General features: G+C 36.0%; 1 pseudogene; it reads left to right on the plus strand.

Annotated features, from left to right (window-relative positions):
• The first annotated feature begins 931 nt into the window (after nucleotides 1-931).
• LOC122479838 overlaps nucleotides 932-13,004 on the plus strand; it is a 29,734-nt pseudogene continuing 17,661 nt past the window's right edge.

Consider the following 13,004-nt stretch of genomic DNA (forward strand, 5'->3'; position numbering starts at 1 on the left):
AGGAAATTTGACTATTTCCTTCAGGTCTTTTACCATTCACCTTGTATCCTAGGGAGATGATTTGAACACAGAGTGCAGGCTGAGTTAAAGAAAAACAATTTTCAGTTATGCCAGAAGGCAATTATTTAGTTTATGTACCATTATCCAGATCCTTTGATTATCCCCCTTCTTCTTCTGGCTTTCTTCACATGTTTGTTTTAGTTTTCATGAGTATCTCTACAAAATAGAAATAGGAAATACATAATGGAAGGAAAAATATACCAGGTTATTTCTCTCTGATGGTAGATTTGGAAGTAACAGTTCGTAAAAGGATTCATCAAAAGACCTATTTATTCCTTCCAGGGTTTCCTTAGAAAGTATATGTCAGATTTTTTTTTCTCTTTTTCAACACAACACACACACACACACACACACAGAGAGAGAGAGAGAGAGACAGACAGACAGACAGACAGACAGAAAGTGGAAAGAGAAATTTGTTTATTCTTTCTGTTGTCCCTCTGCAGGCTTTTACTCTCTAAGACATGGATTTGTGCTGCCATTCCTGATTCTATTCCATCCTGCATATCCTTCCTTAACCAAGCTTCCTTAAGCATTGCACTTTAACTCTAGTCTTAGAGTGACTTGCAAACATCTACTCAATAAAATCCAAATCCTTTACATGACGTTTAATATCTTTCACATTCTACCAACACCTATCTTCTCCCTTCTCATTTTAAGTAATTCCCTGAAAATCTCTCAGATCGTCAGACCAGGGGCTCTTCACCATCTTAGGATCATAGTGAGTCATTTGCACTTTTCACCACAGTTTGTGTTCCATACCACACCAGGCTATGATGCTTTCCCTTCATCTCTCTAATTATCCAAATGCTTCCTATCACTCAAGGACAAATGAAGGTCTCTCTCTTTGTGTTACTGGAAACCCAATTCCGAGATGAAGATCTGTGTGCAAAAGTTTCTTGAGGCTTGCTCTGAAGAAACCCACAATGACGATGATATAAGGGAAGCAGTACTGCACAAATTAAGGAGGTAATAACAATGGTTTTATCTGATCCCATGGGGAGTGTTGAAAAGAGTGGCCTTTTAGACATGTGTGGAATTGAGGCAAGGGTGCAACCTTTGTACTGACATAAATCACCAGATGCAGAATGAAGTGAAGGCAAGCAAGTTTTCAAGGCAGTAGCAGTAGGTGAGGTGTACTTCCAGGAGAGGAACTCAGCTCTGGGCTGTCAGTGGCAAACATTCTCGGTGGCTGGGATAATGAGCGCCCTATTTCTGAAGGTGGACCTGAGCAGGGTTAACACTTTCCACTCTGGTTTTCCTTAATTTTTTTTTTTTTACCTTGAGAGCTCTAGAAAATTACAATGAACTTAAACTTATTTTTGTATTTATTTCATATTTGTTAGACTAGTCTCATCCACAGAATCTCAGACTGCTGAGAAAACATCTTTCCAAGCCTCTAGTGCCATCCTGAACTTAGGCACTCTTAATACTAGTATAGATGTTTTATATTTTCCGCTCAAACTTCTAGCGTTGATATGTATTAATTTAACGGAATAGAATTATCAAAAGGGAATGTATTTATCAAGATATATAATGTTTCAGACTCATCTATACACTGTATTCTATCTGTATGAAATGTCCTTTGTACTGAACAGAAATCTTGAATACAGGTCTTTAGTGGGGCTGGGATATATATAAAAATTTCAGTGTAATACATGAAAATAAAGATGTTTGTCTCTGGCATAAAAGTTTCCTACATTTTATTTGAAAGGTAAAAAAAAAGTTAAAATTTTAATTTAATTTTAATTCTGCCTTTAAGAAAGGCAGAATGTGGGAGAATGGTTCCACTTACATAAATGGATTAGGAAAAAGCTTAGGGCAGAAAGCCGCCACCAGGAAGCAAAGCGCCTGAGGTTAGCTAGCCAGATATTTTAATGGGATCACAAGTAACTGGTTATCTCACCTACAGGAAATTACTTTCCGTCTTGTGCCAACATACCTTGATCACAAACACCACATGCCCCTCAGACCATTTGCTTCTTACACACACAAGTTAATGATTACAGTCTGATTGTTTTCTCCATGTTCATCTGTGTAAGATCTTATTTTCTTCACATTCATCATGTGGGTAATATCTTGTGAGCTCGATAAATACAGAGACGAAACCCCTGTTCGGAGCTCTTGTCTCCACCTGGACATAGCCTCTCTTGTATTCAATTCTGTGTCTGGTCTCTTGCTGGACAAGAGAGAACTCCAGACTTCTAGTCTGTGACAGCAGAAAAGTGATGATGTTAAATGGGAATAATGGCAATGTCCCTGCTATGAATTTCATCTATCATTTTTTCATAGTAGTGAGTCTTCAAAGAGTACCATTTTGAAAATTGTAATGTTTCTACATTTAGTATTTAGATGGCTGGATTTAAATGACAACAATATTACTGTTATATAAACATGGGGGCTTTAAAGGGCTTCAGTTAGAAAAAGGGCAGAAAAATTTCAGGGATGCCTGGGTGGCTCAGTCAAGTTAAGCATCTGACTTCAGCTCAGGTCATAATCTCATGGTTTGGTTCATATCGAACTCTGCGCTGACAGCTCAGAGTCTGGAGCCTGCTTCTGATTCTGTGTCTCCCTCTCTCTCTCTCTGCCCCTCCTCCACTTGCACTCTGTCTCTGTCTCTAAATAAAAAAATAAAAAAAATAAATAAATAAATAAAACATTTAAAAAAAGAAAGGGCAGAACAATTTTAAAATTGAAGTAATGTTTGAAAAATATAAAGAAAAAATGCTTTAACTCAAAAAATTGGGCATTTCATTATATTTTTCATGCAAACTAGTCAGATTTGTTGAGGTATTTTGGTTTTTATATTACTTTAACATGAAATAACAAGCAACTAAACTTTACCTTTGCTAGGTATTATTAAAATAAAAGTATTTGATACTCATTCAGAAAAAGGTTGAATCAATATTTTCACCTGTGCATCACTTTTATATATATAATCCACTGACAACTCATAAGTTTGACAGAGGGGAAAAAAACTATCAAAGATACTTTTAATGGTTTAAATCAACAAGGATAATTGAAAAGAAAATAACTGTGTTTATATTATTTCTTTCTCATTAGCACAAGATAAGATACATTTTGTTTTGCATTTGAAAAGGCTATGAATCATCTTAAGGGATTTATATTGTTTAAAAAACATGCTTTATTTCAACCTTTTTAAAGCTGTTCTTTTAAGAATATTTATTTTTAAGTCTTGCTTTTTTTATGTGAAAAACTGATTCACTTTCAAACACCCTCTAAGATTTTGTTAGTCGTTAAAAATATTCAGCTACGAGATAGCCATTCAAGGCAATGTCACAAATGTCTGAGTTATTTTCAATGAAGACTCAATTATATGTCTTCATTTTTCTTTCCCTTTGATATGAGCAACGAGCAAAGAAGAAAATCATTTCTATGATGGACAAAAGACATTTCATATTGACTTCTGGGTTTCCCAGAGAATGAAGAGCATAATGAAAAATAAAAAGGAGTGAATAAAGAATGTAATGCTTTGTAATCTTGAAATCTATTCTTGAAGAATCTGTAACTGAAATCCACTTCTGAATGACACCATACAACATCATATCTAATTCTTCACCAGAAAGACAGCTTTTCTTTTCACAAAAGTTTTATCAATTATATATTTCAAAACTGCCAGGCAGATGAGAGCTTAGTTGATCTAAACCATCTTAAGTCCTTGCAGGTCAATGGGGCCATTGATTCAGTTCTTTGGACATATCGTGAATGTGTTATGAATTGCTGGGTTTCTGTCACATGAGGAGAAAAGGTCTCAGACAAGACATTTTTGAAGGAGTAACTAGTTTGGTGGATTTATTTTATTTTATTTTTTGTTTTGTTTTGTTTTTGTGCATCTAAGAAAGATAGAAGGGTCTGCTTAGTTTAATCCTACTCTGATTTCTTTTTAGTAACAGTCTTAACTTCTTTTAAGTCATATCTTCAATTCAATAATTTAGGTAAACAATAAGTTCAAGAAAAAAAATTGATCCCTCAAAGTAGGCCTTCATCTGCAGGGACTAAATGACAATTTACAGCATATTTCAATAGTGCATGATTTTTTCACAAATTTCATTAGCACACCATTGATTGCTCATTTTTCAGCTCTCAAAACAATTTAACATAGTCTCTTTCATGCAGAGGATAACATATTCATATTATTTGATTTTTGATGAAACCAAATGACCCTTTAAATTTGCAATAGAGTTCTTTAATTTTGTATGAGTTTCTTTACTGCTGTTCATTTAATTTTCTGTTTCCATTAACCACCTGCAAGCATTTGACTCTATGACAATTATTCAGCTGTGCTACATCATGACTGACATATTTTATAAGTGAAAAAATAAAGAAGAAAAGAAAATGGAGGAGGGTTAGAGATCACAAGAGAAAGGAGGAGAAAGCAATCGAACACAAATGTCATGGTTTGGAATCATGTATTTTCCATTCAGCTGAAACATCTGAGTGGTAATTATTGGTCCAACTGTAAATCTAGCCTAATTGCATTTTGTCTTCATTTCTGATAAGCACTTCACGATGATGATGATTACTCCTGCTAAATGCATTCGTTCCATGAATGTTTTCCCACACTGATGGCCAGGGGGCCTTGCAGATAAAAAGACTGCAGACAAAATAGCTCAATTCTGCTACAACTGAATCAGTATTGATTTCTTTTTCCAAGTGACAGAGGGACCTACTATCTATGCCTTTCATTTCTCTGTCTACCCACCACATACAGGGGTTTGGTCAGTACATATGAGAATGTACTTTAATTAACTGACATAACTGAGAGGCCAATCCTGGGCAATTAGCACTGATTAACTGTGTCACTTGTCTGACAAATAAAGAACATTACATCTTGCCCGTTTCCTTAAAGGCCTCAATTGAAAAGAACCCCACTGTTTGATTTAATTTTTCTTTGTACCATGGAAACCTTTTGCAATGTTGATTTAAATGTAATTTTTGCCTCTTTATACTTATGCTTTTTTTCTTTCCTATTATTGAATACCCAGTGAGCCTTTTCAATGATGGCACGGGGACAGGCTGTTAGCATCTTTTCATAAATCTCTGTATTTCATAGTAGGGCAATTAAGCTAAACATTTGGATTTCTGCTACAAATTTAAATGTGCAAGTGGGAGCAAATGGCTATGGAATTGAAGGCCATTATATGGCTTCATCATTGCAGTGCAGCTTTTCAAACTCAACGAGGGTTCTGACAAAGAAATTCTAGAAAAATTGTAGTTCTGGAGTCTTTCTGAGAAAATTTCAATAACTTAGCATCAAGTAAAAGCTACAGACTGAAAATCACACTTGGCTATTCATTTGGCTGATTTAGACATTTCATCTTCTTCTTAAACATTTATGAGCAGCACTTGAACCCATCTTTGACAATGGGACAAGAGAGAAAGACTGTCATCAAGCTTCTGGAACACAGGCTCTGAACGATTCTTATTTTAACTCAGGGCTGAACACCTGCAGATGGGGATAATAGTCAGAGATGTAAAAAGCTAATGTATAAAAGTATGAAGACTGCAGTTTGTGGGAAAAAAGGCTTAAATTAAATGGATCTGGTTCTTAAAATCTGGTACAATGTTTGGAATATTCAGAAATAAATAAATCCTCCTGGAATAGAACTTTTACAAAGATTATTCTCAGTAGATGGTTACTTGCTTGCCCAGTATCCACTCTTTCTTCTTGTGACAGCCCTGGCTGTTCATTTGCAGTTCTATCCTTCCCCTAATCCCAGTCTATGTGGCCTGAAACAGGCTTCACTCTAGCAATAAGTAAGGGGCCTATGAACCAAGCCTACACCCATCCTTGGGTAACAATTCCTGGCCACATAATTCAATTAGGGTGAGCACATAATCCAAGCTACTCTGATCAGAGTGACTCTCCAGGCTTTTCAGATCACTTCAGAAAAGATCTCCTTTCCACTGGACTTTAACAAGGAGGTGTCTATTGTATCCACATATCTTGCCAATATGCACGGCCACAGAATGAAGTTAACCCATTGAAGAATGTAGAAAGATAGCACAAGCCAGTGCCATCATTGGGGTTTGTGCTTATGAGTCAGTATATTCCATTGTTGTAAGCCAGTTTGCATTGATTTTTCTGTCACCAAAATAGTTAATTATAAAAGCTAAATCTATTTGAGTGAGAGCAGTATTAAAGCAAATAGGGGTAAGAAAATGCTCCAACGTTAGCTGGGAGCAAGCACAACTTATCTTCCACTGCCCCCTTAAATTTTATTCATTCAGTGTAAATTTCCCTGACCCAGATGAAAATTCTAGCAGGATGGTGATTTTACTGCATATTATATAAACCGTCCAAAAATCCCCTTTAATTTCAGTGATTCAGAAATAAGATTGTTTAGTCCCATAGACGAATACAAACTCTAAGTTGCCTCTGTGTTCAGTCATTTTACCAGCCTCAGAATGGAAGCCTATAAAAGGAAGAACATGATCCTTTTTAATATTCTCCATCTTGATTTTTCTCCTTGTTTACTGTGGCTTCAGAATTGGGTGATTCAGAGCAATGAAGCTTAGGATGCTCTTTGAGGAAGTCAAGGAGGGGAAACCAATTTATTTGGTGGCTAGTGATAGGATAGATATAGACAAGATGGAGAGTCATTTGAATTGGGAAAGAAAAGTGGCTCCGGAATGAGATAGATGGTTAGCATCTCTGCTTGGCTTCCATTGGCTGTGACCTCAGAGTAAGTTGCTAAGCTTTAGCCTTTGCATTTAGGGTTAAAATCTTTTAGGTGTTCTATAAGAAATGCAAGATACTGCACAGCAGGCTTACCCATTGCAATCATTTAATAAGTTGTTAAAGTTATTTGGGAAGATTTATTAGCAGGGGGTCGGGAATAGGCCATCATACCCTTTTCTAGTCATACAGAGTGACAGCATATGAAGAATGGTTACTTTTTTTGAAGTGTCATGATTTCCCACAATGTAAAAACAGATAAAAATCCATGTTATAGAATTATTCTAATGATCTATCCTTACTGATAAACATTTTGAATCAGGAGTTAACTATTTCTGTGAAGGGAAAACATTAGCATCAACTAAGAGTCTTAAGTCTAAGTCCTCTGTGAGCAGATAGCAATCTAGGCATCCCTAGGAGCACATTGGAGAATGTTTTGTGAATAGTTGGTACATTCATGACTGTTGGCCAAATAACCTTTACAAGCAAATGTGATGAATATTAAAGATAACAATATATTTTGCTTTTTACTAAAAATACTAATTTTGTGTGTCATTACAAAACACAGCAAACTAAAACTTACCTCAGCAATTAATTTCTTGCTCAAATAGCTATACTTGTACATGATTACATATTTCTGCAACTCTATGTATTGGATCAATATGCTCTATAAGTTTTGCAGCCACATGCATCATAAGTCATTTATGTTTTCAATTCTGAGTGTTAATTTAGGGTTCCACAATTAAGCATGCTTTAATCAGTGAAATATGAATAGTTTGGGCCTGCTTGAGAGTAAAAAATAGAACTTAATTCTTTCAAATTATACCTATGTCTAAATGAAGAAAATATAGTCCCTGAGAATATATATGGGGTATTTGTGTGTGAAATATATTCTTGACAAAAAATATATAATTTTTTTTGGAAAAATGTGATTTGACTTGAATTAAGCAATATGTGATTATAATAAAAATAGATAAAGCTTATGTTGGTTCTCTTGGTAGGAACTAGAGTTTACTCTGAGGTTAAGAGTCACTTTCTGTGACTATGTAACAAGTTACCAAAAACTAAACCATGTAAAACAACATACATGTATGGTCTCACAGTTTCCATGTGTCAGGGATTTGGGCATGTCTTCATTGGATTCTCCTCTCAGGGTCTCTCACAAGGATGAAATCAAAATGGTTTCCACGTTGTGTTCCTTTCTGCTGCTTGAGGCCCTCTTCCAAAGCCTATGGTTTTTAGTAGAGTTCAGTTCCTTGCGGCTATATGATTCAGGTCCCATTTTCCTTCTTTTTTTTTTCTTTTTTAATGTTTATTTATTTTTGAGAGAAAGAAAGACAGAGTGCCAGCAGGAGAGGGGCAGAGAGAGATGGAGACACAGAATCCAAAACAGGCTCCAGACTCTGAGATGTAAGTACAGAGGGTACTTGAACTCACAAGCTGTGAGATGAAGACCTGAACCAAAGTCAGACGCTCAACTGACTGAGCCACCCAAGTCCCCCTTAGGTCCGCTTTTCTTGCTAGCTGTTGGAGACTAACACTAGGTTCAGTTCTTTGCTCTTTGCTCTACCTTGACACGTTGACTTTTTGGTTCATGTTTTCAAAGCAGCCAGCAGGAGAACATATCTGACCTCCATGAAGGCTCTAGTCTTTCTTTTACCTGATTAGATCAAGTCCTCTTAGGGTAACCTCCCCTTTAATTAAGTCAAACACAACTGATTAGGGGCTTTAATTACATCTGAAAATATTTTGTCATGTAAAATACCTAGCTTTATATCACATCGTATTCAGGAGTTCTTCCAATAGTCAGAGGGAGAGTTTGTAGAGACATGTATACTGGTGCATTTGAACCTTCAGGGTCATCTAGAATTCTCCTTACCACAGAATCTAATTGAGGAATATATCTTTAAGTGAGACTAACTTTTTCTTTCCAAATATAATCTCCTAGGTAATGATTAAAAAGAATTCTTTGAATCCAACTATCTAAATACAGTCATGGACAATCATGGTTCTTTTTGTCTCCCTTTAATATATTCTATACTCTATAATGGGAAATTATACATAGATATGTGCATTTTGCTTCAGGACTATCATTACTAAGATTTAGTCATTGTTTATTAATTTGCCTAAAGAACAATCTTTATGCAGGCTTAGTCAATTGTTTTTAGGATTGGCTTTGATTCCATCTAAAATGCTTAGAAAAACATTGGCTGTGACTCTGTGAAGCTATAGTTTTCTTTCCTTTAACTGTAATTATTGTTTTGCTTTAATCAGTGCCATCCATGTATTCTATTTATGAAAATTGAGGTTTGATGTCTTCTGATAGAATAAGCTAATTTTATCCTGACATCTGTGACTGTGATGTGATGTCTGCTTAACATCATTACACCTCCAGTGACATTGGTAGCTTACTTATCCCCAATATCATACAAAGTTAACTGTATAGGATCAAAAACTCAGGAATGAAGCTGAAAGCTCACGTTTAAAATGTTCAATTTTCCTGATTTTGAGAGTTTGCAATCACTCCACTTCAAAATGATAGGACCTGAGGTTACAGATAACCCTTCATCTTTCACCTCTGAGATGTTAGAAAGCATTAAAGGTGGGGGAAAACAAGAAGGTACAACACTGACTTAAAGCCGGAGGGTTTGGGGATGAAACATTTATTTTCCTTGTCTGCTGTCAAAATCCACAAAAGTGTACTATGTAGAAAATTATTTGTTTTCAGTGTTAGTTCAGGTACTGTTCCAAGTGTAGCAGTCTAGGGGTGTGTATGTGTGTGTGTGTGTGTGTGTTGAATGACTTTGCAAAGAACTGGAATTTATACAGTTTTAAGTACTTTTGCTCAATACACATATTTGGGACTACTTGAGTAAGTTGTATTTAACATCTTTCTCTTTGTCAATTTATTGACTGCCAAATAGGAAGTCAATACACATGAAATAATCCTTAAAAGTGTACTGCCCGTTCTGGGAAATATTATTTCAGAATATAGGTGTTTATTTTACTCAAATATTTTTTTTTAATTTTTGAAATACAGTATATACACTTTTTTAATAGTTGCAAATCATGCATATGGACCAAGTGGTCATCAACTCAGACATCTAGGATGCTGTAGGCTCAGCACAGCCTCCAAGCCACTTGCTCAGATTCCAATAGGGTGATTACATAGCTCTCCATGTGGGGCCTTTTATGTTGCAGTTGATGCAGCAGCTGATATGTCCATGAACCCTATGCATACCTGCATGCATAATACCTGTGTGCCTGCCCGACCTAGCACCTGGTGACTCTTTTTTTTTTTTTTCAACGTTTATTTATTTTTGGGACAGAGAGAGACAGAGCATGAACAGGGGAGGGGCAGAGAGAGAGGGAGACACAAAATCGGAAACAGGCTCCAGGCTCTGAGCCATCAGCCCAGAGCCTGACGCGGGGCTCGAACTCCCGGACTGCGAGATCGTGACCTGGCTGAAGTCGGACGCTTAACCGACTGCGCCACGCAGGCGCCCCTCACCTGGTGACTCTTACCAGCCTGATGGGCTGCAGAGACCACTGGCCATGAGAGTGGCTTGGTAGCTGTCAGAATGCTACTCAACAAATTCTTAAGCAAAGTTTTGAAAGCTGGTGCAGAGTTGCTTTTCAGAATTGATTTTCAAAATATAAAATATATTCTCCTTTTTATTCTTCATTTGATCTTTAGAATTAAAATTGTGAAATCAGCTACAGGTAAAAGGATAAACAGGATTTGAGGTTATATATGAAAACTGTTAAAAGTACAACTTGTTTTATCCTTCCTTGTGGAAAAAGCTTGATCATTTCATTCTCTATTGGTAAACATCCTTTATTTATGATAAATCTCAGTTGTATGTTCCTGGATGCACAGTTCAAAGTCAACTGAGCAAAGCTGCAGGTGCTACACATGAGGCTGAGCCTGACGGTATGCTATTCAAGTAATCAAAATTGAGGATTAAAAAACCTACTATGTGCTAACTACTAGTTTTAAAAATAAGAATTGTTATGTTGTATTAGAGAGTCTTTCAATATTTTTATTTTTTATTTTCTGGGTTTTTTAAAATGTTTATTTATTTTGAGAGAGTGTGAGTAGGGAGGGGCAGAGAGAGAAGGAGAGAGAAAATCCCAAGCAGGCTCCCTCCTCAGTGAAGAGCCTGATGCGGGGCTGGATCTCACAACCATGAGATCATAACCTGAGCTGAAATCAAGAGTTAGACACTTAACCCACTGGACCACCCATGTGCCCCTTAACCTTTTTAGAATGTAATCTCTGTGAGTGGCTTAAAGGGGTGGTAAAAATAGGGTAGTAACTGATGTCCTCCACAGGCTCAGCAAAATCTATAAAGATACTAATAGATCTTAGTAAATATATTATGGTTGAGGTATTTGTAAATTTTCCTTGGCCTTCTAAAGATAAATGGTATGTTGTTTATATCTGGAACAGCAGATTACTTTTTGTCCAACTATTAGCTAAAGTATTATTTTTTTTCAATTGCAAGCTAAAGGATTTTTGCCTTACGCTTATGGTAATTTTATCTTTTTTAGATGTCAAAAATTTCACATTGGTACAATTATTTTGGGTAACATATTTTGTTTACTCTCCCCTTACCCACAAAGATTTTAATTTAATTTTTTTATTAAAAAAATTTTACATCCAAATTAGTTAGCCTATAGTGAAACAATGATTTCAGGAGTAGATTCCTTAATGCCCCTTACCCATTTAGCCCATCCCCCTCCCACAACCCCTCCAGTAACCCTCAGTTTGTTCTCCATATATATGAGTCTTTTCTGTTTTGTCCCCCTCCCTGTTTTTATATTATTTTTGTTTCCCTTCCCTTGTGTTCATCTGTTTTGTCTCTTAAAGTCCTCATATGAGTGAAGTCATATGATTTTTGTCTTTCTCTGACTGACTAATTTCACTTAGCATAATACCCTCCAGTTCCATCCACGTAGTTGCAAATGGTAAGATTTCATTCTTTTTGACTGCTGATTAATACTCCATTGTATATATATATACCACATCTTCTTTATCCATTCATCCATCGGTGGACATTTGGGCTATTCCCATACTTTGGCTATTGTTGATAGTGCTGCTATAAACATGGGGGTGCATGTGTCCCTTCAAAACAGCACACCTGTATCCCATGGATAAATGCCTAGTAGTGCAATTGCTGGTCATAGGGTAGTTATATTTTTAGTTTTTTTGAGGAACCTCCATACTGTTTTCCAGAGTGGCTGCACCAGCTTTCATTGTAAAAGAAAATGTAATTATATACAAATTCAGGATAATGTAATGGGGATTAAGTACACATCCTATAGAGAAGTTTTGAGTTTGAATATTGCTCTTCCTCCTTACTTGGCATAATTTTGAACAACTACCCAGATGAATCTATTAACTATAATGAGATTGCACATAAAGCATTTATTATAATGCCTGAATCAGGGTTAAGTGTCAGTAAATATTAGCTATTTATATCACTTTATTATCATGATGAGCATCTTATAAAGTCAAAATGATAATGTTTCTGAGAAGAAAGATAGATAAACAATCGCTTGGCTTTATATGACTGCTGTATTAAATTTTGTTCGTAAAATTTATAAGGATATTTAGGACCTGAAAAAACTTGTCAAAAGTGCTAAATATATAATAAATTTCAGGTTGTGAAGTTTCATCAGCAATATTGACCACATAGTTTTGAGATTTTGTATTCATTGAAGTCATTTTAACTTCAGATTTCCTAATGAATTTATTTTTTTCCAGATGTGAAACCATTGCTATCCTTTTAAAAATCAAAACCTGTATTACAAACGTGTTTAAAAAATAAAGAAGAAGGGTTATGAGATTTTACAACTAGTTTGCATTTGTGTGTTTGTATGTATACATGTGTATGTGTGTGCATATATGTGTGAGTGTATGCACATACATATTCCCAATATATGAATATATAAGCTTAACATGTTTACTACCAGTCTTTAATGATTTGCTTTAAAAATTTAATTTTGGGGCGCCTGGGTGGCGCAGTCGGTTAAGCGTCCGACTTCAGCCAGGTCACGATCTCCCGGTCTGGGAGTTCGAGCCCCGCGTCGGGCTCTGGGCTGATGGCTCAGAGCCTGGAGCCTGTTTCCGATTCTGTGTGTCCCTCTCTCTCTGGCCCTCCCCCGTTCATGCTCTGTCTCTCTCTGTCCCAAAAATAAATAAACGTTGAAAAAAAAATTAAAAAAAAAATTTAATTTTTAA

Source organism: Prionailurus bengalensis, chromosome A1, assembly GCF_016509475.1.
Source record: "Prionailurus bengalensis isolate Pbe53 chromosome A1, Fcat_Pben_1.1_paternal_pri, whole genome shotgun sequence".
Classification (NCBI taxonomy): domain Eukaryota; kingdom Metazoa; phylum Chordata; class Mammalia; order Carnivora; family Felidae; genus Prionailurus; species Prionailurus bengalensis.